Here is a 26,063-nt window from a genome sequence, read left to right as displayed (position 1 = left end):
ACTGAAGTTTCTGAAGTGGGAGAGCAATTGCTTCCCCTGCCTTCATTCTTGTCACTGTCTGAACTATGCTTAAACATCAATACCATATTAATTTTGAATCATTACATCCTGTTTTTCCTCCCAAAGGAGATCAGAGCAGTGTACAATAACATATTTAAAGTAATAAAATATTAGACAATATAAAATAATAGCTGATAGCATAGCAGCCAGATGCCTAGGAGCAGAGCTTGGAAACGTTACTTTTTTAAAACTACAACTCCCATCAGCCCCAGCCAGCATAGCCACTGGATTGGGCTGATGGGAGTTGTAGTTCAAAAAAGTAACTTTTCCAAGCTCTGCCTAGGAGGAGCATATTTTAACTGCCCTTGTAAATTTAAGCAGTGAGGGAATCCTGTGACATGTCCTTAAAACTGTGTCAGTGATTAGTGTGATTTCTATAATACTGATGTGCAATTTTTTTTTAAAGCTTGAAGCATATCCGTATGCCCAGTAGAGAAGATGGGTACTCAGTGTACTGTGTATGTCACCTGCCTAGCTACAACATGACTTACAAAACAAGTCCTACTCGTTCTGGATTTCCATGGTATTTAAAATAATTGCTTGACATTAATGCTTCCTTGGATCAGGTTAACATGCCCTGTGGGCACTGAGAATTCTTACACAAGGGAATTCTGAGCATACTGATTGTCTCCTATTGCTAACAGCCTACCACTTGTAAGCTTATCTTAAGCCACAGAGTTCAATCCTTTGCATGGTTAATGAAAAGTTAAACCAGCAATTGCTGAAATTGAACTGACACTGAGTAGTAAGGGAGGACAGCATCTCAGATCCTCTCCTGTGAGGGCTCCAACTGTCCTCAAACTATCTGAGAGAGAACAGTTTGACTGGGCAGCCCTGCTTTCCTGTCCTGGAGCTTGTCTGATCTGCTTCCAAATTTGATCTTTAGGGTGGGTGGAAATGGGTGCTTCCAAGGAAGGGTTTCTAGAGCCCGCATAAACAATCAGCATAAGATGCTTGTTTGATGGTAAAAATATCTACATGCAAAAATATCTACATGCATCTCTGCTGAGATTGTAAGTGTTGTTAGAACATGTTTGAAGCAGCTTTGCTACTATACAAACTTGGTTTGAGTATATGTTGAAATGTTATGTACATATATTACAAAATATTACTTGTTTTCTCAAATGTTCTTTCAAGATGGAATTAAGAGGGAGACAGTAAAAAGGTAAAGGTGTCCCCACACTTGTAGTGCGAGTCGGTTTTCCGACTCTTAGGGTGACGTCTTGCGACATTTACTAGGCAGACCGTATATATGAGGTGGGATTGCCAGTTCCTTCCCCGGCCTTTCTTTACCCCCCAGCATATGCCGGGTACTCACAGTACTATGAGCAAAATACTGAAAACAGTAGTGAAAACTTCTGCTTTAGTGAATTTGCCAGTGTGCTGCTGCAGTGAATGTTCATCTCAGGAAATTCAGGAACAATGGACTGCAATATTGGCAATATTCTGAAGCTTCAAAATTATATCTGGGTTTTGTGTTATTAGCAAGAGTCTTGTGCCTCCTATTTTTCTGCATCTTACATAACTTGGACCTAGTGTTATCTGACCATTATATAGTGGAGCGTCACATGGTGGAGTGAGTTTGCCTCTTTCCTAGGGCCATGTTGACAATATCTAATGAATTGAACAGTCTACCTGAACATCTTACATAGAAGTCTGGCTTGCATGTTTTTTCCTCCTCTTAAAAAATCTGCATGGTAGATCAGATGAGGGTGAACTTGCTCTTCTAACACATTATTTATTATTATTTATTTATTCGATTTATTAGTCGCCCATCTGGCTGGTTATCCAGCCACTTTGAGTGATGTACAAAAGGAAAACATACAAGAACATCAGTACATCAAAAAACTAAACAGTAAAATAGAACCTAACTCTGTTCTTATCCAAAGCCTTCTTACTCTTGCCCGAACAATGACAGAGTAGAGCCGGTGGTAGTGTTCGTGGTGGGCAGCAGCGATGTATAGGCTGGGGGCCGGTATAGATAGCAGCGTGGAATTCCTTCATGATAACAAGGGCAGGGACACAAGCCGGGCAGCGAAGGGGGACCTCATCTAGGCGCTCGTATGTTGCAGTGAGGCTCAGCTTGACCGCAGAGCCATTCAGTGGGCCTCCGCCGCTGCCCTGCATGGCGTAGATGGAGGAAGGATTCAGGCCGTCATCTCAACCACGAGTTTGGGCAGGCATCAGCTCTCAGGCACAGCCCCGTCTGCAAACTCAGCACCGGCAGCAGTAAAACAGGGGTGGCATTAAGAGCCAGCAAGGCTGAGCCAGTGGCCTCTGCAGGGAAGACGCAACTTGAGGCAACTGGAGATGGTTCAAGAGAGCTGCCAAGCCCAGAGCGGCGGCAGCGAGGTCTCTGCCACGCTGCATCCACAAAGGGGCATGAGGAAACAAGGCCACCACACTGCCAGATGCCGGAGCCGCCGAGGCAGGAAGTATTCAATCTATCTTGTTGGCAGAGCTGCTGACGGTACTCGGTGGTACTTGGTAACCGTGTCTGCTGCCAACTCTTTCTTCTTTGCTCTCTCTCAACCCCTGTCTCCAGCTCCAGCAGCCGCTCCCTCAGGTGCTGCATGCCAACGAGGCTGCTCACTCCGCTATCTTTTTGCTTGAAGGAGTGTCCCTGTGAATGTATGAACCAATGTTCTGTCTTGTTGAAAATAGAATTTTGGTATGTTCCTACTGACATCACCTCCACGGAGGTGTCCAGGCTTTAAGGGCAAGGAAATTCTTGTTCCTTTCTCACCTCCCTATCAATACCTTCTTTGAAGCTACAGAAGCTGGAGAATGTTGATCACTTTTCTTATCTTGGCAGCCATCTCTCTGTAAAAGCTGACATCAACGCTGAAATTCAGCATCGTCTGAGCTCTGCGAGTGCCACATTCTCCCGAATGAAGCGAAGAATGTTTGAGGATCAGGATATTTGCAGGGAGACCAAAATGCATATTTACAAAGCCATCGTACTACCGACCTCACTGTACGCCTGTGAAGCATGGACCATCTATAAATGTCACTCCCAATTTCTGGAAAGACTCCACCAACGCTGCCTCTGGAAAATTCTGCAAATTACTCGGGAAGATAGGCAGACTAACGTTAGCATATTGGAAGAAGCAAAGACCACCAGTGTTGAAACAATGATCCTCCAACATCAATTTCGCTGGACTGGCCATGTTGTTAGAATGCCTGATCACAGTCTTCCAAAGCAGCTACTTTACTCCCAACTTAAGGATGGAAAACGGAATATCAGTGGAGGTTTAAAGATGTTCTCAAAGCTAATCTAAAAAAATGTAACATGAGCATTGAGAACTGGGAAGCCTTGGCCCATGAGCGTCCTAATTGGAGGTTGGCCATTATCATAGGACTTTGAAGAAGCACGAGTACAGGGTGAAAGGGACAAATGAGCTAAGCGGAAGGCACGTCAAGCAAATCCTCATCGTGACCATCTTCCATCTGGAAACCTATGTCCTCACTGTGGGAGGCTGCGTGGATCCAGAATTGGCCTCCACAGTTACTTACGGACCCACTGTTTAAGACCTCATCCTGGAAGAAAATCTTACTCGGCCACGAGTGATCGTCAGTGAATGAATGAAGCTACAATATGCTGTGTATTAGATAGAGGTGAACATCTTGTTTGCTTGGCAGAGAGTAATCCATCACTTAGCTTCTTTGCAGCTACTGTCATTTTTGAATGACCTAATTACACTAAAAGGCTTCATTGCAAAATGGGGGAAAAACAGTATAAGTCTTCTTACATATTGTTGCAAATTTTTGCTGTAACTTGTGCTCCCATTAAACTGTTAAGGTGGCTGCTTAATTTTAAAAGGTAATGTATGAAAGTTTGAATGAGTTATTGGGGAAAGTGATGGTAGAACAGACTATGAGGCTGTTTCAAGTTAACGCTGCTGTTCTGACTAATTTCCTGTAACTGCTTTACTCATCAAGTTGGTTAAAAGCAACATGTGAGAGGAGAATGATAGCATTGATTACGCTACTTCATAGGAATCAAGAGTACTTCTTGCATACCAAGATATTGGCATACATGTAGCAGATGTTTTCAACCATGAAAACAGTTAAGTCTTTCAGTAAGACAAGACAGTGGCCCTATTTATAAGGAGGTGAATGTCATGAATATTGCTTTGATTAAAATGCACATTGGTTTTAGTTTTATTAAATTAACATTATACTGTGTCTCAAAAGAGACTGGCATGATTTGCATGTTGCATTAAACCATAGTTAAAATAAACTGTGGTTTAATGTGAATGAGCAATGTGCTGGTGCATGCTGCTGAAATTGCAAGTGCTTTGCTCCTGTACCACTCCTGCTGCCTTTGTGCTGCCAGGAAACAAGCCACGGTCTGGCTTATTGTGTCATCTGAACCCAGGCGAAATGTTTGTTTCTGTTAAAAAAAACTATGAGTGAAAGCTAAGCTTTGTTATTAAACCGTAGCTTATTTTAACTATGGTTTAATGTATTGTATGAACCAAGCCCCAATGTCTAAGTTACTTATTCTACAGCCAAGAGATGGGCTGTAAAATTTCCAGAATTGCAGCCTGTCTTAGTATGTTTGTACTTTGTACAGATTCAGAATAAGCTGCTCGGTTCAGCCACCAGTAAATAGTGCCTGCTAGCTTAAGCCACTGTGAGGGAAACAGTTCAGATTTGTTTAACCCAGTTAGTGGCAAGTTCTTGGAAAAATTTGACTGCCATCATCACATGGGCTGGGATTGAAAGGTCTATGTTAGGTATGCAGAGAGGGGCTTTACATTTCTTTTTTCTTTGAACCAGTATCTATGCTATTTTACAAACTACTTTTGAAAGCCTCATCAGTTTCATGTTTCATGAAAGTACCTGTTGAAGTAACATAAGCATAACTCAAGCGAATGGAACTTGTGCAATTATTGGAATTTGGCCCTGGTATTACCACCCTTAATTTGCAAGTAGTTGTATTGGGTTGTATTCAGTACTATTGCTCTGCTGAAAGAAGGCTGAAAGAAGGCTCTTTCATCCATTGGAGACTTCCATGAGCCAAAAAGAGGTGAAAGTGATTTTTGCTAATGTCTCTTTCCTCCTGCAGCTGCCTTTGCCACCTACCATGCTGATCCCCCAGTCCCCTTTCGTTGATTTTGGTGCTGCAAAGGCTGCAAAGGAAAGGGGAAACCAGTGAAAATATTCTGACAAAAGAGGGTTGGGGAACTTGTGGCTCTCAGATGTTGCTGTACTACAGTTCCCATCATCCCTGAGCTTTGGCCATGCTGATAGGATGTACTTCAACATCTGGTGGGCCGCAGATTCCCCATCCCTGTGCTAAAGGAAATTCTTTGGGATCAAAGAGTCTTCTGTCAGTGAGGAACAATTGCATACAGCCCATTGATATACTCCATATTAAAGTGGGTTTATTGGCCACTACTGTTACAAATTTAAGTTAATCTTTTCTAGATATATATCTGATTTTAAAGGATGCTGCGTTTTCCAGAGCGTCACAGTTACATAGAAGATAAACACTTGTCCCTGAAGAGGGCTATTAAGTTTTAAGTGTTCAGTGTACCACACGAGAGATTTTCCAGGATTCTAAAATGTGTGGGGAGCCCCCACAAGTGTTTATTTTACTAATGAATCACTGCCTGCAGGTGGGTTTAAGGTGATTTTCAAACATATAGAAATAGTTAAAATAGTTTTCAAAAGAATACAAAAAAATAACTGGATAGGTTTAAAAACAATACAAAATGAACATCTGAGGCAGAGATCTTTTCATCCAGCTGGAAATGCCTCTTGGAAAAAATGTCTTCAGTTGTTTCCAGAAAGTATAAGCAGTGGGTACCTGTTGCATCTCAACTGCTGTTCCACAGAACAGGGGCAGCCACACTGAAAGCCTTGCTCCAAGTTATGGAGTTACTCAGTAGGTAGAGGGATTGCCCATTTCACAAGGTCACCCTCTATTAGTTGGGGGGAGACAATAATAGTGCTGAGGGTGGGCAGAGCTAGCATGTTTTTCCCCCTCTGCTCCCTTTATGTAGTAACTCAACAGTTCACTAGTAATGTCTAAAGTGAGCTAATGTCGTCCCCTATTCTAGACATTACAACTTCAAAAGATTCTTTAACTATTGGTTGGTTATTTTTGTTATCATTACTATTATTTTGATTGGGCTACAGTTGATATAGTCTGCACTAAATAACACATTTCTCAGTGGACAATCCATGATGACACACATGACAACACATTTATGCTATGTTAAATTGCACTTGTGGTAAATGTGTAAAACGCATTTCAGGTAACCTTTCATCACATTTTCTTAAAGCTAACAAATTCAAGAAAAGGAAACATACAGATTTTTCTTTTCATTTAAAGGGGGGTATGTATTTTTTGTGTGTGACCAACATAACATACTCAGCCAACATGTTTTATTGTCCTAAGCTCATCTGATTTTGTTCCTAGCATATTTTTTCCCTTAGTTTGCCAAATGAGACAGCAAAACTGTCAGTACAATAAAGGATCATTAATCTAGTATCTATTTTCTTGGAGAAGTCGTTAATTGAAGATTAAAGGAAAAAAACAGAAATCTGAGTCATCTTGCATTCCACACTTCTGGTTGTTTTACACATGTGTAAAATGCCATTTTGAAAGACTGTTGCCAGATAATGAAACTTTGGAAAATTATCTTTAAAATGATATGGAATGTGCTAACTGTATATGAAAATGAAAAATGGGTCTGTAGGTTGACATTTTCATGGAATTACCTATAGTTAATCACAATTTTATTATTTGCCCCAGTAACTATTAGAATTTGTATAAGGTTATGCTATAAGTGTCTGTGCTATCTAGAAGCATGTTTATTCAGAAGTAAAATTTACTATATTCAGTTGTTTGTTCAAATAAAGATTACATTCTTAACCTTAAGTAACTGATTTTGCTTATTTAGAAAGTAAACCAAATAGAAATTGGCCTAGTACCTAAGGATGAAATCCTATCCTTGTGTAGGTTGGGAGTAGGGATGGGCTTTGTTAACTGGTTCTTATCCGCTTGGATTCTGACAGTCTGGCTTTTAATACTGATGCACCATTTTTTTGTTCCTGATGGTTTGCGCAATTGCCGATTCATGGCTTCTTTTCAGTGAAAAAAATAATGTTAGTGCTAACAAAAATGCTAATGAAAATGCTTATGCTGTAGGTACTTGTTCCACTGAGTTAGGAATACATCAGTTTAGAGGAAAACTGATTACTAAGACAATAACGTAAACTTTTGAGAGATTTTTTTTAAAAAACCCATGCCAGTGACAAGTGTGACCTGCTGCAAGAAATCAGTGCCAGTCCGAAAACAATGCAGTTTGTCAGATTATGGCAAAAATCCGGTAATAAATCCGATTTAGCAAATATTGTGCCCCATCCCTAGTTGGGAGTAAACATTGAAAGGATTTAGCTGTGAGGAATTTATTCAGGAGTGCAAAGGCTTGTGGGCTGCATGATCAAAGCTTGTATAAATGTTTTGTTTTAGTTGCAAACCAATCTTTGTTGTACTGACCACTTAACGTATATACTTTAATGAGTTTCAGAATTGGATCCTTGATTTAAATCAGTGATAGGAAATTGAATCGACAAATGTTTCCCATGTCATAATGAATTTAACACTGGATTTTTTTCATTTTTATATTTAAAAACCTTTTCCATGTTCTTTGGCTCCATTCCAGTGACAATATTTTCTAGAATGATTGGCCACTTATTCAATGATTGCAATCATTAAACTACGTGAGTATTGTGTATCACAGCTGTGAACAGGGAAAGAGGCTTTGTTCTGCTTGTGATTGGATGATCCAGAATTAACCAGCTACCTCCTTTTTCATCTTACAAATGAATAGCTGTTAAATTGTTTTGCTTGTAGTCATTTACATGAGTGAAAAGAACTGAAAAAGTGGGTCTTCATGGAGGAATTTCAACACTTGAAATAGACTGCAGAGTATTTTTAACCCTAGCATACCAAAGTTTGAAAGTTATTTAAAGAATGTAGTGGGTGGCAATTTTTTGGTAGTGCTAATGAACTTGTTTCTGAAGTGCTTGTGTGGGGAAGATGTTGTTTGTTTATTACATTTATATCCTGCCCTTCCTCCCAGAAGGAGCCCAGGGTGGCAAACAAAAGCACTAAAAACACTCTAAAACATCTTAAAAACAGCCTTTAAAATGTATTAACACAAAACATCTTTTAAAAAAGCTTTGAGAACATCAAAGCCTGCTTGCGGGCTTCCCCCAGGCACCTGGTTGGCCACTGTGAGAACAGGATGCTGGACTAGATGGGCCACTGGCCTGATCCAGCAGGCTCTTCTTATGTTCTTATGTTCTTAAAAAGCAATTCCAACACAGAAGCAGACTGGGATAGGGTCTCTACTTAAAAGGCTTGTTGAAAGAGGAAGGTCTTTCAGTAGGCACTGAAAAGATAATAGAGATGGTATCTATCTAATATTTAAGGGGAGGGAATTCCAAATGGTAGATGCCACAACACTCAAGGTCTGCTTGTTACAAGAGCTAGTCTTTCCACTACTGAACACGTATAAGGATTGAAGAGTTTCTGATCCATTCTAGACTGAGAACATGACCTACTGATCATCCAACCAGATTAATGGTTCCCAGAATATATAGTTGGTTGCCAGATTTTTCTAGCACTATTACTGTTTATTTTATTTATTATTTTATTTATACCCTGCCCTTCCAGCAGGAGCCCAGGGTGGCAAACAGAAACACTAAAAACACTTTAAAACGTCATAAAAAGACCTTAAAATACATTAAAACAAAACAACATTAAAAACATTAAAAAAAACTTTAAAAACATCGTAAAAAGGGTTAAGATATTAAAAGACATATTAAAAGCAATTCTAACACAGATGCAGACTGGGATAGGTCTCAACTTAAAAGGCTTGTTGGAAGAGGAAAGTCTTCAAAAGACTTCCTTTTAGCAACTCCTGAACTGGCAAAACACTGCATATCCTATCCTGGCAACAAGATCAGTCTTTTGCCTCCTGAGTTTCATCACTTTTGCTGCATAGAGGAGGCAATAACGAAATAACAGTGTCGAATGGAGCGTTTTTCATTACTCTTGATATTTCAACCCATGTTGAGTTGCAGTATGGATACCTAGACAATTAATCAGGGCTGTGGAGTCCAGGGCTGTGGAGTCGGTATGCCAAACCTTCGACTGCGACTCCTCTATTTTTCTACTGTCCGACTCTGACTCCGACTCCACCCAAAATTGCTTCCAACTCCACAGCCCTGGAAAGGGCTGTAAATGTCTTTTTAAATTGGAAGCTCTCATAGGAGCATTTTTATCGCTGCCTGAATATGCGTTGATCTTGGCATCACAGCATTTGTCTTCATCTGGGTCCTGTGTCATACACTGACACACAAAATGTTTTCCATCTTGAGTTACGGTGAAATGCTCAACTACAGCTGACTTCATGGGAAGCTTCTTTGACATTTTGAATTTATATTTTTTAAAATTTGTCAATCAAAATTTATTTTAAAGCCGGAGTTGGTACATTTCTACCGACTCCGACTCCACCCAAAATTGCTTCCGACTCCACCCAGAATTGCTTCCGACTCTGACTCCACAACTCCGACTCCACAGCCCTGCAATTAATTCAGACATCACTTCCTCAAGTTGATATAGTTGCTTGTAATTAAGCATATATGGGCTTGAATTTTGTAGTCGAGATTTTAGGGTCATATCCTGCAACTGTTTTGTAAATGAAGATGCTTTGAGTTGTCTTTGAATGAGTTTGGTATTTGCTCAATATATTAGGATAATATAATTAGCCAACTGTGGCTCGCCTCCTCCTGATGCAACCCACTTGGCAAGTGCTTTCTGATGATCTGGTAAGCTGCAATATTGTACTGTTTCAAAGCAGTCATAAAATTATCAAAATACCAAAATCTACTGAGAAACAATTGTGCAATGGTATCACTTTCTAATCCCAATGGCAGGATCCAAATGGGGTTTTGGATTTGTGTGTGTCAAATATAGCATTTTTTTCTTTTAATAATGAGGAGTCTCTTAAGCAGTTTAAACACGGCATGAAAGTCTATTGTTCAAATAAAAAAAGCTAATACAAAAATTCAACCAGATGTACTAAGTCCTTCTGTGTACCTAAAATAGCTCTTGAATCCCAGTCTGTAAAAGATACATTTAAAAAGTTATGTGAATTTACCTGTTGTGTTAGATTTTAAATCCTGTTTTATCTGCTTGCATTTTATATATTATTATTATTATTATTTAAATTTATATCCTGCTCTTCCTCCCAGTAGGAGCCCAGAGCGGCAAACAAAAACACCAAAACACTGAGCTGGCTGTGGTATCTGCAGCTTATGTGCTCCTCTGGCAGCAAAGCTCTGTCTCCTCTGTCAATAGAGAGGCAGCACAGTCCTTTCCTAATCCCTTCCATCTTGTGGATCTGGTAATTAGGATGATTCTGGTGTTCACGCAACACTATGGAGTTGCAAGCTCCTGCTTAGATGATGAATGCAACTTGAATTTATCTGGGTTTTGTATTACACTGATCAGTTGTCTTCAAAGTTTCCAGGCTTAGGAACTATGCAAAACCTACAGTATTAGCTTGTGCTTGTGTGTGTGTGAGAGAAATCTTTTTCTCTACTCTACTCTTTTCTCAAAAACAAACACGTACCATAACTCAATAAAAGAAAAAAAAATGTGATTATAGTGATGATGCCACTTGGGATGTTTTAAGTCTCAGCTGTTCAAAACCTGCAGGGAATCGCAGCTGAACTCAAATGTGGGAAGTCCACTTAATTGACAAGACAGCATCCACGTTTAGACCAGGAGCAACCAGAATAATAATGGAAGTGGGGGAAAAACAGCACCTAAGTAATTTCCCAGGCAGCAGACATCTTAATCAAAAAGCAGACTGGACCCTTTCTTTGGTTCATATGTCTCCTATCTTTAGATTTTGCCTTTTCTCAAGTTGCTCAAGTGGCAGTCATATCTGCAGCTTTATTTTGTTTTCAGAGTAGTAGCTACCAGTGTGGGCATGGCAGCATAGTTACCCAGTTTCTCAACATTGCACATCACTGCCAGTTACTGAGAAGGAGGGGCAAGACAGTGGGGAGCTCAGCACAATGCAGGTGAAGCAGCAAAGCCACTTCAGTGCTTCCCTGCTGCACCTGCACCGTGCTGTGCTGGGAAGCCAGGTGAGCAGGGCTGCCCTGCTGGTCATTGAGTTTTCATCAATAAAAATATAAAACAATCTAAAAGAATAAAACTCAAATATAATGAAAACAATTCCATAACTCCAAAACAAAGAATAAATGAAAAAGGCAGCATTAAATTATTCCTGAATTCTATAAAAATGCAACTGTAAAAACCTGGCAATTCTTCACGCCACACTCCTTCAAAAGTTTTCTGAAAGAGATTCATGTCAGCCTATTGTCTACAGGAGTATAATGAAGAGGCCAGACCCACATGAGTGGGGAGGACATTCCAAGGACATGGAGTTGCCACTGAAAAGGCCCTTCCCCAGGCTATGTACTTTGCCCTGTTCAGGGACCAGAGGAAGGGCATCTTCCGCAGATGGTGAGGCTTAGGCATGCTGCAAGAGCTTAGGTCAGAGGTGGGGAACCTCAGTCCTCTCTACCTGGCCCCCAGGACTCCCCCCAGCCACAGTCCACCCCAGCCCCTACTTTGTATCCTCCTTGAATGTTTTTGCCTGGCTGTAATGTTGTCTTTGAACTCTGATAATCCCTTTTTTTTTGATTGAGTGGAGGACAGATGGGCGTTTGCAAGTGAGAACTCTCCCCATCATTAGCATGTGGCTCCTAGAAAGTTGTCCAGGAAGGTATCTCACCCTTGGACTGAACAAGGTTCCCTACCTCTGGCTTAAGTGATTAGTAAATTCTAGATCATAGGGCTTTTGTTTTTCATCCTAGCACCCCAGCCTGTATCCTGTCTTCCCTCCTGAGGTTCAAAAATGTGTGTTGGTTGACTTCTGTGTCACCCCTTCCTAATGTCTTGAAGCAGGTCATGCCATTCTGTCTGTTTTGCATGCTAACCTAGCCTTTTAGATAAGTTATCTTCAGCTGGAAGCTGGAATCCGTGCTACTTCATTTCCTAGGAATATATACTTAACAATAGCTTCTTTTGCAGCCCATAAGAGATGAACTACCTGCCTATTATACCAGCTGAGGCACATCTTGGCAGTTAGACCAATATTTGTTTTATTTGACTGCAATGATTATGGGCTTTGTGTTCTGATTGATAAAGCTAATTTTTTGCTTTAAGTAATGTTGTGTTTTCTGATCTGGGTATAGATTCTGAACTACTGTCTATCATTCCATTTTACTGCTTTGGTCTTCTGAACCAGCTACTGCTCAGGCATACGTCATGCATATATGTTCTAGAGATGGGGTCACCAACCTTCTTGGATTAGAGAGCACATTTCAAATTTTGAGAGAGTGCACAAAATGGCTGCTATGGGGATATTGCATAACACAAATTGGCTGCCATGGGCGGCATGGCATAACACAAAATTATGTTGTCATGGTGCAACTTTCCCCAAAATTGTATTTCCATACAAGAAAAGGCTTGAGCTGTTTAATTTCTGTCTGCCATACAGCTGTTAATGGCACAAGAACCATTTTTTCCCCAAGGCCAACCCAGTGCCTAGGCTGCCATCCTGTACCCACTTAGCTGAAAATAAGCCCCATTAAACACAAAGACTTACTTCTGAGCAGACATACACACTTCTGAGTAGGGCTGTAAGTTAATTATACAGTGATTTCTCAGTGAGTCCCTAGCTTTTAGCTCCTTCAAGGCAGGAGACATGCCTCAGCTTCTCTGGAAAGTTTTCACATATATGGGGAGGAGGATTCTTTAACACTCACCCACACCTATTGTGTAGTAGTATTTGCAGAAAATAATTTCTAGATGTTATATGACCTCAGATGAACCAAGCAGAGGAAAGATACATCCTGGCTGCTAGGGAAAAAGGAAGGGCGAACTATGGAGATACCAAGTACTAGGAGAGAAAAAAAGAACAGGAAAAGTGGGCAAAAAGAGAGGGCAAAACTGCAGGTATTCCTGGTGCTTGCAGCTTCTTGTTGCCTGGTGTCCAGACAACTCACTTATGAAACACATCTCAGACTTCGCTCATTGGTGAACAACATTGACAGGCAGGAGCAGCCAGGCTGGCTCATTTCACAGAAATCACTTGAAAGGGTACCTCCACATTTTGCTCCATAACATTCTTTCTAAGAGGACTAGAAACTTTGTTGTTGTTTTTAAATGAAAGCTAAGATTCTGGGCCACCTGGTAGGGACTGAAGGCCCACTGGAGGCTGTTGCAGGTGCCACGGCACCTGTGGGCAGTGGGTTAGTGACCCCTGTGCTAGGGAGTTGGGTGGGCAGGAATTGAGAGTTCATAGTGTGGTGTGTCTCACTATCCTAGTCAGGTTCCTCCCCTCATTACATGTAGAGTCCTACTGCTTGATTAACTTTTTTGGCAAGTAGTAATTCAGTGGGTTGTTTTAATGATTGTTTAGGCCTAGTTGTAAAGTTGGGACAATTAGACACCAATTTAACACTGCAAACTTCATTATCCTTTTGAAGCATAAGGGTAAAGAGTCCTTCAAAGGCACCAGGGATGCTATAGGGCCCTGTGCCTGGTTCCTTACCCCACATTGAATGAGACCACCACTCCCAAAAGCTTTCTGGTACGTTCTGAATGTGTACTGTGGTCAGTGTTCAAGGCTGGGATTAAAGAAAAAGAAAAAGTCAGTATAGGATTGGGAGAGACTGTTTGAAAATGGGTATCTATTTTTAAAGAAAATTCATGTCAAATAAGGATGGGCTGCCTTTGTTCACTTCCCACACTTGAAAGCACTTTCAAGCATTCTCATTCTTTGCCTGTATGAAGATGTCAGAGCTAAAAATATCACTTGACTATTTTATCCCCCATCCTTTAATATTAGTCAGTCTGGCTTCCACATTTCCTTTATGTGTTTATTTTAGATGTTTGTATTCTACCATTCAACAAATTCTCAGGGCAGCTATAGAATGTAAAGAAGGAGTTAAATTTGTTTTGCTTAGTTCCAGCATGTTTTCTGGTGGAGTGGAAGTGGGTTCCCCCCCCCATTTTTTATGAAGCTTTCTTGTTTATGCAAAAAAAAAGGAAAAAATGGGGAACATGGTCTCCCCTATTTTTCCAGTTTTTCCCCCCATACCTTCTCTCTAGTGTGGTATGGAGTTTGTTCAAGATTTCAGGTAGTCAGTCATGCCACCTTCTAGTATCTTTTATTCCCCTTCTATTAATAGTCAATTGGCATTCACTGTGCATTGAGCATGCTTAATTCTCATTTGACTCTCATTGAGTCTCCCCATTTTTAGCATGTTGTTGTTGTTTTTATTACTTCTGCAAGCCTCCGAGTTACACTGAGCCTGCTGATACCCACCTCTTGATTGGTATTATTTTGGCTACATAAAGAGAAGGCAGTATATAGGATTATAAAATATCTTTTAAAAAAACTTTAACTAGAGTACACACACACACAAACCCAGGGTGCTATGATGATCGTCATCAGTGTAGTTAGTGCCAAAATCAGGTAACTACTGTGTAAATGATTATAATTCCAACAAATGGAATTCCATTTACAGGAGTTTTTGCTTTTTTAAATGCTTTTCTAGCGATGTTTAAAAAATCAATTTCTCTAGTATTACAGATTTTTGCTCTACAAGGTCAGTCTCTTCATTAATTCAAGAGCATTCCAATCTCTCTTGCGTCTTCAGCTAGAAAACAGAAATTAGTGGTCATGTGCATTTCCAACAGAAATATACTGAATGACTAGTTCAGCAAATATTTGTCACAGATATAGCTTTTTCATTCCTATATGTCTTTGATAATGTCATCCTATAAATGCTAATATTCAAGTCCATTGGGACTTAGTTGTATTATTAGAGCTTCCCTAAAGTGCAACATTGTTGATCCATAAAGGGTGCATGTTAAATAGTCACTTGCCTGTTTGGCCATGATAAGTAAGGCCTCACCTCCAGGTGAGCAGCTGGGAAGGTTTTTGTAAATTAGGCAACAATGTTTTTTTCTTGTTCAGATCCTTACATGCCCACAAATTACTTATGCTGGTATACTTTATAAGTGATCTAGTAATTTCAGTGGATTTATTTGCAATGCTGCCCTGAGGTTAACTTTCCACGTTGTTTTAAAAATAGTGTTCTGACAGTTGGGTACCTTTTTGTAAAGCTGATTGTTGTGCTAATAGTCAGTGGGAGATAATGAAATGGGATGTTTTCCTTAATTGATCCATCTATTTGCAGAGTAAAATCTGTATTCTGGAGGGTCTGTAGATCTGGGCTATAAATGTTAAATGGGAATGTGGATTTTTGCACTTAAGGAAGGGTAACCTTTGTTGCATTCATTTAATGGGCTGGTTTCTTCCCCCCTTTTTTTACCTTAAAGGAGGGGGGAGAGAAATGCAAGCTTTCTTAAGTGCAAGCTGAATGGCTGAATCAATATATTTAGCATTTGTACAAAACATGTCTGCAGAAAGTAGTGGGAACTCAGAAATAGGTAACATGAGGTGATCTTTATACTGTGCAGCATGTTTGGGATTTTAAAATGAAACTAGAATGTTGAATGTGGCTTAAAAGGAGTCATATGCATAATTGCAGAAGCATGCAGGGCTTTATTGTAAAAGGATTCTTTTTCTAAACGAGTTCTTGTGTAATACTTTCCCTTTTTGATATATGATATTTTGTAGCATGCGAGTATTGTATTAAGGTTGCACAGTGTCTACACAGCAGAGGGCAAGAAGTAATATGTAATGGGCAGTAGTAATTAAAAAGGTCGCTTTTAGATCTCTTAAGGGTCCTCTGCACATGCTGTGGGTTCATTTTTTGACTTATATAAATGGTTTTACTGGTAATAACCTACACTCACTATTGTGTGTTCAAGTGCTTTTAGGTTCTTGATGCTTGGATTATGTTTCGGTCTTATTTGATGTAGCTTGATTTTCTATTAAGTCACCAACAGCCAAAATACTGAATGCTTTAGAGAGCTCATTTCAGTAGTAAGTCAATTTAAACTAAGGTCAGTACATACAGTTAGTTCACTTTTGGGTAACCATAGCACATCCACTGCTGGTTAAAGGGCTATAATAACTTGTTAAGAGAAAGGGTTGAGTTTTCTCTTATTGCTGTTCATTTGAAGCCACCCATGCTACATACTATAACAAGGCAATACAATAGTAAAAACGAGGTTAGCATTGAGGTGAATTGTGCATAGGAATAGCAACTATTTTATAAGTTGGCATAACAACTTAGATAGGAAGCAAGTAGGCATCCTCCATCTGGCTTGCAGCAATTATATAAATTAAAGCTGTGTTTCTATGGCCTACTTTCAGATAATTTTTAACAACATAATGCATACTTGATCCAAGGAACACAATCTGGCCTCATTCTGCTGAATGATGACATCACCATATTCTGAGCAACATAAGCTATTTGTTAAACAAGAAACAGAAATCCATTTGGTTCCCAAGCTATAAGTGTCATATATTATATAATAGTGTGCCACTTTAACTGGATATTCTGGGTCTCTTAAGAGTTCATTCCATAGATTGGCTACTTTGGATGGCTAGTAGCAAAGCAATTGGTTAATTTTCATTCTGGATGGTTTGCTTGCATCATGTTTTACTTGCTCGGGTCCATCTTTTAGTTACATTAATTTTCTCCCGAAACCTAAACTGGCTTCCCCCCCTACCTCTTTCCCACTACCTCTGAACAAGAACCGGATGTTAGCTGAATGAAGGTAATGTGCAGTAAAACAAAAGAAGGTGAGGTGGACTTGTTGATTATACTTTAAAATAATTTTCTCCATTATACAGCTCTTAGAATGGCCTCACAGCACAGATGCACAATATTTATGTACCTGTTTTTAAAAACGCTTGTAAATATGCTCAGACTTGTCTCTGTGTAATAGCTTTTGAACACATGAATGTCATTTGTTTGGCCTGTTGGGGCATATCCTCATGATCCTGTAAGGAATGCTTTCTCCTTTATTCTTCTGCAACACATCCTAGCACTATATCTTGTCAACACAAGGGTAGAATGTTTCCTGCAAAGAGAGAGGGGGAGAAAGAGAGCAAGCATAGGTATCCATAGTGATCTAAGTGGTTTTCATAAATATACATTAAAATTATTGATAAAAACAGATGCTAAAAAGTAAGCCTAACTTCTTTTTCAAACATAATCAGTCATTTAAAAATATGCTTCATAAACACACAAATTAAAATACATGTTAAATTTACATGTCTGGGTAGGATTGCTTAAAACAAGGCAGTTTTTAACAGGTGCCGGAAACAGTATAGCAAAGATGCTGCTGATATTAGTGTTCCAAGGTGTTGGTGCTGCCATACTGAAGGATCAATTTTTTTGCAAGTGGAGAATGAACATTAAGTGGCACTTGTAAAAGTGGAGCTCCACAGATCGAAACAGTTCAGTGAGCATAAATGAGGAAAGTTGATCCTTCAGGTAAACTGGTCGTGAACTATTAAGGTCTTTTGAAAAAATCAAAATTTATGACAGAGCAAACTAATAACTATGGTAAGATGTCCTACTCCAATCTACACCTGGTTTGTCTTATTTTTCCTTTTATCTGATTATGTGCTCCTTATATCCAATGTAGAATTCAGTTTAAACATTTGTTTAGAAATCAGCAGCAGACTGACAGTTTCTATTAAGAGCAATCACAATAGTGAAACAAATACTAGTATTTCTAAACAGCTGGAAATGCTTGTATTCCCCATCTCTAGGACTAGATTATAGTGTTATGAAGCTTCAATTAGTATAATTAGGTTGACAGCTGCACATTCACAATGAGTGAAAATCCAATTGTTGACTCTTCTGGGTTGGACACCCAGGACTTTATTGAGTGGCATCACAAGGATGTATTTGTTAGTGATGTGATACATTTAAAGTACTGAAAAGAGATGTTAAGTTCAAATAATTGGTAAGGGGATGGGCATGTAAAAATAAGTTATTATTTTAGGGGCTTATGCTCATTACTTTATGTTAAACCCAAATCTGTGAGTCTGTGTTAGACTAAAAAAATGGCAGTAAAAAGCTTACCTGCCAACTTGTAGAATTAATGTCTTAGACTGCTTTCACACTACACTTTATTCCGTTATTCTGACGATTTCTTACCTGGTAATTTGTGCATTATATTTGATCTTTCACACGACGCACAAGCTAGCTTCAGAATTCTAGTGGAATGTAGTGGAAGTTTAGTGCAAATTTCTGTGATAAATGATACCAGAAATAATCCGTTAGCAAGGCTAGGAACCTGGAAGATCACAGGAGTTTTTTGCTAGCTGCAGCTGGTCATGTGACAGGCATCCCAGCATGCAGTGCATTCTCTCCCTTTAGTCGTGTGGGGTGTTTTTCTTGCCTGACGAACGTTGTACCGGTATTCCGGCATTGGTGCAGATAGCAGCAACATTTTCCATACACACCCCTGTCTTGATACAACTAAAATAATTTAAAAAGTCATATCCTAAAGGGAGAGGGGTTGCATGATCTTAGACCTCCTACATAGTCATAGTTAAGGTTTATGAACCATGTTTTTCCCCAATGCCAGCCCTAAAATAAAGCCTAGGCTGCCATCCTGTATCCACTTACCTGGAATAAGGCCCATTAAACACAAAGAGACTTGCTTCTGAGTAGACATGTGTACTATAGTATTTATTTATTTATTATTTAATTTATATCCTGCCCTTCCTCCTAGCAGGAGCCCAGGGCGGCAAACAAAAGCACTAAAAACACTTTAAAACATCATGAAAACAGACTTTAAAATACATTAAAACAAAACACATTTAAAAACATTTTTTTAAAAGCTTTCAAGACATCTTTAAAAAAACATGGTGTTTTTTTTAAAAAAAGTTTAAAACATATTAAAAAGCAATTCCAACACAGACACAGACTGGGATAAGGTCTCAACTTAAAAGGCTTGTTGAAAGAGGAAGGTCTTTAATAGGCACCGAAAAGATAACAGAGATGGCGCCTGTCTAATATTTAAGGGAAGGGAATTCCACAGGGTAGGTACTGCCATATTAAAGGTCCATTTCCTGTGTTGTGCGGAACGGGCCTCCTGATAAGATGGTATCTCCAGAGGCCCTCACCTGCAGAGTGCAGTGATCGACTGGGTATATGAGGGATACGACGGTCTTTCAGGTATCCTGGTCCCAAGCTGGTTTTCACGTATCCTGGTCCCAAGTCTTACCTGGTCCCAAGAACCTTGAACATGGCCTGGAACTTGGGCAGCCAGTGCAATTCCTTCAGCAACGGGGTGACATGTTGGCGATACCCTGCCCCAGTGAGCAGTCTTGCTGCCGCATTTTGCACCAGTTGCAGCAGCTCCCGGACAAACCTCAAGGGCAGCCCAACATAGAGCACATAATAGTAATCCAGCCTAGAGGTTATCAGTGCATGGGCAACAGTGGCCAGGCTATCCCAGTCCAGAAATGGCTGCAGCTGTCTTACCAGCCAAAGCTGGTAAAAGGCACTCCTAGGCACAGACGTCACCTGGGCCTCTAGCGACACAGATGGATCCAGGAGCACCCCTAGACTATGAATCAGCTCTTTCAGAGGGAGTACGACCCGATCCAAAGCAGGCAATTAACCAATTATCCGAATTCAGGAACCACCAACTCACAGTGCCTCTGTCTTGCTAGGATTCAGATTCAGTTAATTGGCCCTCATCCAGCCCACCACCGAGTCCAGGCAGTGGTCCAGGGCTTGCACTGCCTCTCCTGATTCAGATGTTATAGAGAAATAGAGCTGGGTATCATCAGCATACTGCTGACACCTCACCCCAAAGCTCCTGATAACTGCTCCCAGGGGCTTCATATAGATGTTAAACAGCATGGGGGACATGATGGTACCCTGTGGCACCCCACAGCACAACTGCCAGGTGGCCAAAAGACAATCACCCAATGCTTTTTTCTGAAAACTACCTTGGAGATAGGATCGGAACCACTGTAAAACAATGCCTCCAATACCCATCTCACCAAGTCGGCCCAGAAGGATACCATGGTATAAAAAGCTGCTAAGAGATCAAATAAGAGTAACAGGGTCACACTCCCCCTGTCCTTCTTCTGATAAAGGTCATCTATCAGGGCAACCAAAACCGATTCAGTCTCATAACCAGGCCTTGACCCAGACTGGAATAATCTGTTCTTCATGGCCTCCATGAAGAATCTGTTTCATCCAAGAGTACTTGCAATTGCTGTGCCCTAAGAAGGGGGTATTTGCCACCAGTCGGTAATTGTTGTAAACCAGTGGGTCCAGGGGGGGCTTTTTCAGGTGCGGTTAGATCACCGCCTCTTTCAGGGCAGTTGGAACCACTCCCTCCCGCAATGATGTGTTGACCACACCCTGGATCCACTTGGTCAAACCCCCTCAGCAAGCTTGAATAAGCCAAGAAGGGCAAGGGTCAAGAGGACACGTGGCTGGCCGCATCATCTCAAGCACCTTGTCTTTGTCATTAGGCTGCATCAATTGAAACTGTTCCCAAAAAGTTGCAGCAGATGTTGCACTGGATACCTCATTGGGGACTACAGTAGATGTGGATGGGGCATCAAGACTTCTACAGAGGCGAGCAACTTTACCCTTAAAGTGCCTTGCAAACAATTCACAGTGGGCCTCCGAAGTGTCTAAAACCGGAGTTTGTAACTGTAATTTCCTGGAGGTGATGTCAACAGACCCCTGACAATACAGAAAAGCTCCACTGGGTGGCGACTTGAGGATGCAATGGAGGCAGAGAAGTGGGCCTTCTTCGCTGCCCTCACTGCCACACAGTAGGCATGGTTATAATGTTTCACTTGTGCCTGATCAGCCTCACAGCACGTCTTTCGCCACTTGCGCTCTAGCCGTCGTCTAGCCTGTTTCATTGCCCTTAACTCACTGGTGTACTAAGGTGCAAACCAGGCTCCACAATGCCAGAGAGGGCGCTCGGGGACAACCGTGTCAAGAGCCCAACGTGTCTCACTGTTCCACAGCATGACAACGGCTTGAACAGGATCACCTGCTCTATCTACTGGGAACTCTCGCAGGGCATTCAGTAATCCAGTCGATTCCATTAGTCTCCAGGGGCGGACCATCTTAATCTGTCCACCACCCCTGCAAGGAAGGATCGGAACCATAAGACTAAACTTCAACAGGAAATGGTCTGATATGACAATGGGGTGACATCCATCCCCCTATCTCCAGACCATCCCTTCCTCCATCTGGAGCAAAAACTGGAGGGTGTGCCCTTCCCTATGCGTCAAGTCAGTGACAACTTGAGCCAGCCCCATGGTTGTCATGGAGGCCATGAAGAACTGAGCCAGAACACTAGAGGCAGTCTCAGTGTGGACACTGAAATCACTATTGTTCCGGGCTCCTCCAGTACCACAGCCAACACAGCCTCTGCCAGCTCAGTCAGAGAAGCTGTTGGGCAGCAGGGGGGACGGTACACCAGCAGCAACCCTAGTTTCCTGTCTCCTTGGCCTGACATCAGGTGCAGGCCCTCACAGCCAGCTGTAAGACAGAGTGGTTTCCTGGTGACAGAGATGGAAGTTCTGTAGACCACAGAAAATCCTCCCCCCCCATCCCTGCAGCCTGTGCTGATGTTGCACTGAGTATCCAGGTGGGCAAAGCTGGGTCAGATCAACTTCTCCCCAGCTCACCCACCCAGGTCTTGGCAATGCACACCAAATTGGCACCTTCATCCACGATCAAATCATGGATGAGTGTGGTCTTACTGTGTACCGATCTGGTTTTGAACAACAACACAGGCCAGTGGACACAGTAGATAAGCAACAAGGAACCAATCCATGAGAGGAGTGGCAGCAAGGACCAAGGCATAGATAGCCTTGCCCTTGTCTTCTATGGTAATTCACCCCCCCCATGGCTATACTTCCCTTTTCCCGTGATCTCCCGAATGGAGAAAACCAGTGGGATACGGTTATCCCTGGATATAAACTATATCGGAAGGACAGGAAAGGACGTATTGGTGGCGGAGTCACTCTATACGTGAAAGAAGGCATTGAATCCAGCAAGCTCGAAACCCCAAAAGAGGCAGACTCCTCCACAGAATCGTTGTGGGTGGTGATACCGTGCCCCAGGAGGGACTTAATACTGGGAACGATCTATCGTCCCCCTGATCAAAATGCTCAGGGAGACCTTGAGATGAGATATGAAATTGAGGAAGCATCCAAACTAGGAAATGTGGTAGTAATGGGTGACTTCAACTACCCGGACATAGACTGGCTGCATATGTGTTCCAGTCATGACAAAGAAGCAAAGTTTCTAGATATTCTAAATGACTATGCCCTAGATCAGTTGGTCATGGAACCGACCAGAGGGACGGCAACCCTGGACTTAATCCTCAGTGGGGACCGGGACCTGGTGCGAGATGTAAGTGTTGTTGAACCGATTGGGAGCAGTGACCACAGTGCTATTAAATTAAACATACATGTAAATGGCCAATTGCCAAGAAAATCCAACACGGTCACATTTGACTTCAAAAGAGGAAACTTCACAAAAATGAGGGGATTGGTAAAAAGAAAGCTGAAAAACAAAGTCCAGAGGGTCACATCACTCAAAAATGCTTGGAAGTTGTTTAAAAACACTATATTAGAAGCTCAACTGGAGTGCATACCGCAGATCAGAAAAGGTACCGCCAGGGCCAAGAAGATGCCAGCATGGTTAACAAGCAAAGTCAAGGAAGCTCTTAGAGGCAAAAAGTCTTCCTTCAGAAAATGGAAGTCTTGTCCGAATGAAGAAAATAAAAAAGAACACAAACTCTGGCAAAAGAAATGCAAGAAGACAATAAGGGATGCTAAAAAAGAATTTGAGGAGCACATTGCTAAGAACATAAAAACCAACAACAAAAAATTCTATAAATACATTCAAAGCAGGAGACCATCTAGGGAGACAATTGGACTCTTGGATGATAAGGGAGTCAAAGGTGTACTAAAGAACGATAAGGAGATTGCAGAGAAGCTAAATGAATTCTTTGCATCTGTCTTCACAGTGGAAGCTATAGGGCAGATCCCTGAACCTGAACTAACATTTGCAGGAAGGGATTCTGAGGAACTAAGACAAATAGTGGTAACGAGAGAGGAAGTTCTAAGCTTAATGGACAATATAAAAACTGACAAATCACCGGGCCCGGATGGCATCCACCCGAGAGTTCTCAAAGAACTCAAAGGTGAAATTGCTGATCTGCTAACTAAAATATGTAACTTGTCCCTTGGGTCCTCCTCCGTGCCTGAGGACTGGAAAGTGGCAAATGTAACACCAATCTTCAAAAAGGGATCCAGAGGGGATCCCGGAAATTACAGGCCAGTTAGCTTAACTTCTGTCCCTGGAAAACTGGTAGAAAGTATTATTAAAGCTAGATTAACCAAGCACATAGAAGAACAAGCCTTGCTGAAGCAGAGCCAGCATGGCTTCTGCAAGGGAAAGTCCTGTCTCAGTAACCTATTAGAATTCTTTGAGAGTGTCTACAAGCATATAGATAGAGGTGATCCAGTGGACATAGTGTACTTAGACTTTCAAAAAGCGTTTGACAAGGTACCTCACCAAAGGCTTCTGAGGAAGCTTAGCAGTCATGGAATAATAGGAGAGGTCCTCTTGTGGATAAGGAATTGGTTAAGAAGCAGAAAGCAGAGAGTAGGAATCAACGGACAGTTCTCCCAATGGAGGGCTGTAGAAAGTGGAGTCCCTCAAGGATCGGTATTGGGACCTGTACTTTTCAACTTGTTCATTAATGACCTAGAATTAGGAGTGAGCAGTGAAGTGGCCAAGTTTGCTGACGACACTAAATTGTTCAGGGTTGTTAAAACAAAAAGGGATTGCGAAGAGCTCCAAAAAGACCTCTCCAAACTGAGTGAATGGGCGGAAAAATGGCAAATGCAATTCAATATAAACAAGTGTAAAATTATGCATATTGGAGCAAAAAATCTTAATTTCACATATACGCTCATGGGGTCTGAACTGGCGGTGACCGACCAGGAGAGAGACCTCGGGGTTGTAGTGGACAGCACGATGAAAATGTCAACCCAGTGTGCGGCAGCTGTGAAAAAGGCAAATTCCATGCTAGCGATAATTAGGAAAGGTATTGAAAATAAAACAGCCGATATCATAATGCCATTGTATAAATCTATGGTGCGGCCGCATTTGGAATACTGTGTACAGTTCTGGTCGCCTCATCTCAAAAAGGATATTCTAGAGTTGGAAAAGGTTCAGAAGAGGGCAACCAGAATGATCAAGGGGATGGAGCGACTCCCTTACGAGGAAAGGTTGCAGCATTTGGGGCTTTTTAGTTTAGAGAAAAGGCGGGTCAGAGGAGACATGATAGAAGTGTATAAAATTATGCATGGCATTGAGAAAGTGGATAGAGAAAAGTTCTTCTCCCTCTCTCATAATACTAGAACTCGTGGACATTCAAAGAAGCTGAATGTTGGAAGATTCAGGACAGACAAAAGGAAGTACTTCTTTACTCAGCGCATAGTTAAACTATGGAATTTGCTCCCACAAGATGCAGTAATGGCCACCAGCTTGGATGGCTTTAAAAGAAGATTAGACAAATTCATGGAGGACAGGGCTATCAATGGCTACTAGCCATGATGGCTGTGCTCTGCCACCCTAGTCAGAGGCAGCATGCTTCTGAAAACCAGTTGCCGGAAGCCTCAGGAGGGGAGAGTGTTCTTGCACTCGGGTCCTGCTTGTGGGCTTCCCCCAGGCACCTGGTTGGCCACTGTGAGAACAGGATGCTGGACTAGATGGGCCACTGGCCTGATCCAGCAGGCTCTTCTTATGTTCTTATGTTCTTATGATCAACGGAATTGGGGTGGCATCACCCATGTCCCTCCTTACTAAGACTCCTCCTAAACACCTGATATGGACCCAACAAGAGCCCTCCAACAAAATCTACCTGAGCCAATTATCCCCGTAGGCCTCTGTGAGAATTAGGAACAGTAAGACCCAGTCAGTATTTTTCACACAGGGTACATCTACTCCCCCTCTGTCTCACATCCAGGGAGGGCCAGCCTTCTGCCAGTTACAGACTCTCAGTCTGAAGGCATCTGGTGACTTTCTCCTATCATTTAGTTCACTCACAGGCTCCTACTCTGCTTAGTAATTTCATGCACCACACGCCCTCCCCATTACCAATCTCCTCCAGATTGGTTAGAAAAACAAAAGAAAGAAATAGAAGAGGGTAGCGCCCTTGCCCTCGGGACTCCCTAAAGGGCTGCCCAAGGGGCAACTCCCTTTGGTGTCACCCTTTGGTGGTGACTCCACCGCCCCAGAGCAGCTGGGCTTTTATGCCTCCTGACCCAGCCAGGAGCTGATGTAACTGCAACTTCTCTCCAGAGCCAGGATCAGGCAGGGGGTCCCAGTCCTTGCAGCATTTACCAGGGACTGCAGCTGTGAGTACGAGTTCCTAGTCTTTTGTTTCTTCAAAGAAGGAGACATGTCTAACTTTCTTGCAAAGTTTTCACCTTTGCTTTTTTGCGGGTGGGAGATTCTTTAACATTCACCCACACTTATTGTGTAGTAGTATTTGCAGAAAATAAGTTTAGGCACTACCCGATCTCAGGCAAACCCACCATAGGAAACATGAATCCTGGTTGTTAGGGGAAAAACAAGGACAAACTATGAAGATTTCAAAACTAGAAAAAAAGAAGTGGGAAAAGTGCACTAAAAGGGAGGGAGAAACAGCAGCTCTTTAGGGCCCCAGGGATTCCTATTACCTGGTGTCCAAACAACTCACTTATCAGTCAGAGCTCTAACTTAACTCATTGGCTAATAACACTGACCGGTAGGAGCAGCCAGGTTTGCTCCATTACACAGAATTAGCTTAGAAGGGTATCTACACATTTTTCTCCATAACTTTCTTTCTGGGAGGGCTAGAGACTTACTTTTTTTTTTTAAAGAAACTTCAGATTCTGTGCTACCTG

General features: G+C 41.6%; 1 protein-coding gene across 2 annotated transcripts in view; it reads left to right on the top strand.

Annotated features, from left to right (window-relative positions):
* The window catches only part of MGAT5 (alpha-1,6-mannosylglycoprotein 6-beta-N-acetylglucosaminyltransferase), a 220,187-nt gene that overhangs the window by 23,640 nt on the left and 170,484 nt on the right, over positions 1-26,063 (top strand). The window lies entirely within an intron of this gene.

Source organism: Rhineura floridana, chromosome 2 (genome assembly GCF_030035675.1).
Source record: "Rhineura floridana isolate rRhiFlo1 chromosome 2, rRhiFlo1.hap2, whole genome shotgun sequence".
Taxonomy (NCBI): Eukaryota; Metazoa; Chordata; class Lepidosauria; order Squamata; family Rhineuridae; genus Rhineura; species Rhineura floridana.
Note: the sequence above shows the minus strand (reverse complement) of the source record. Positions and strands in the feature narration are given on the sequence as shown.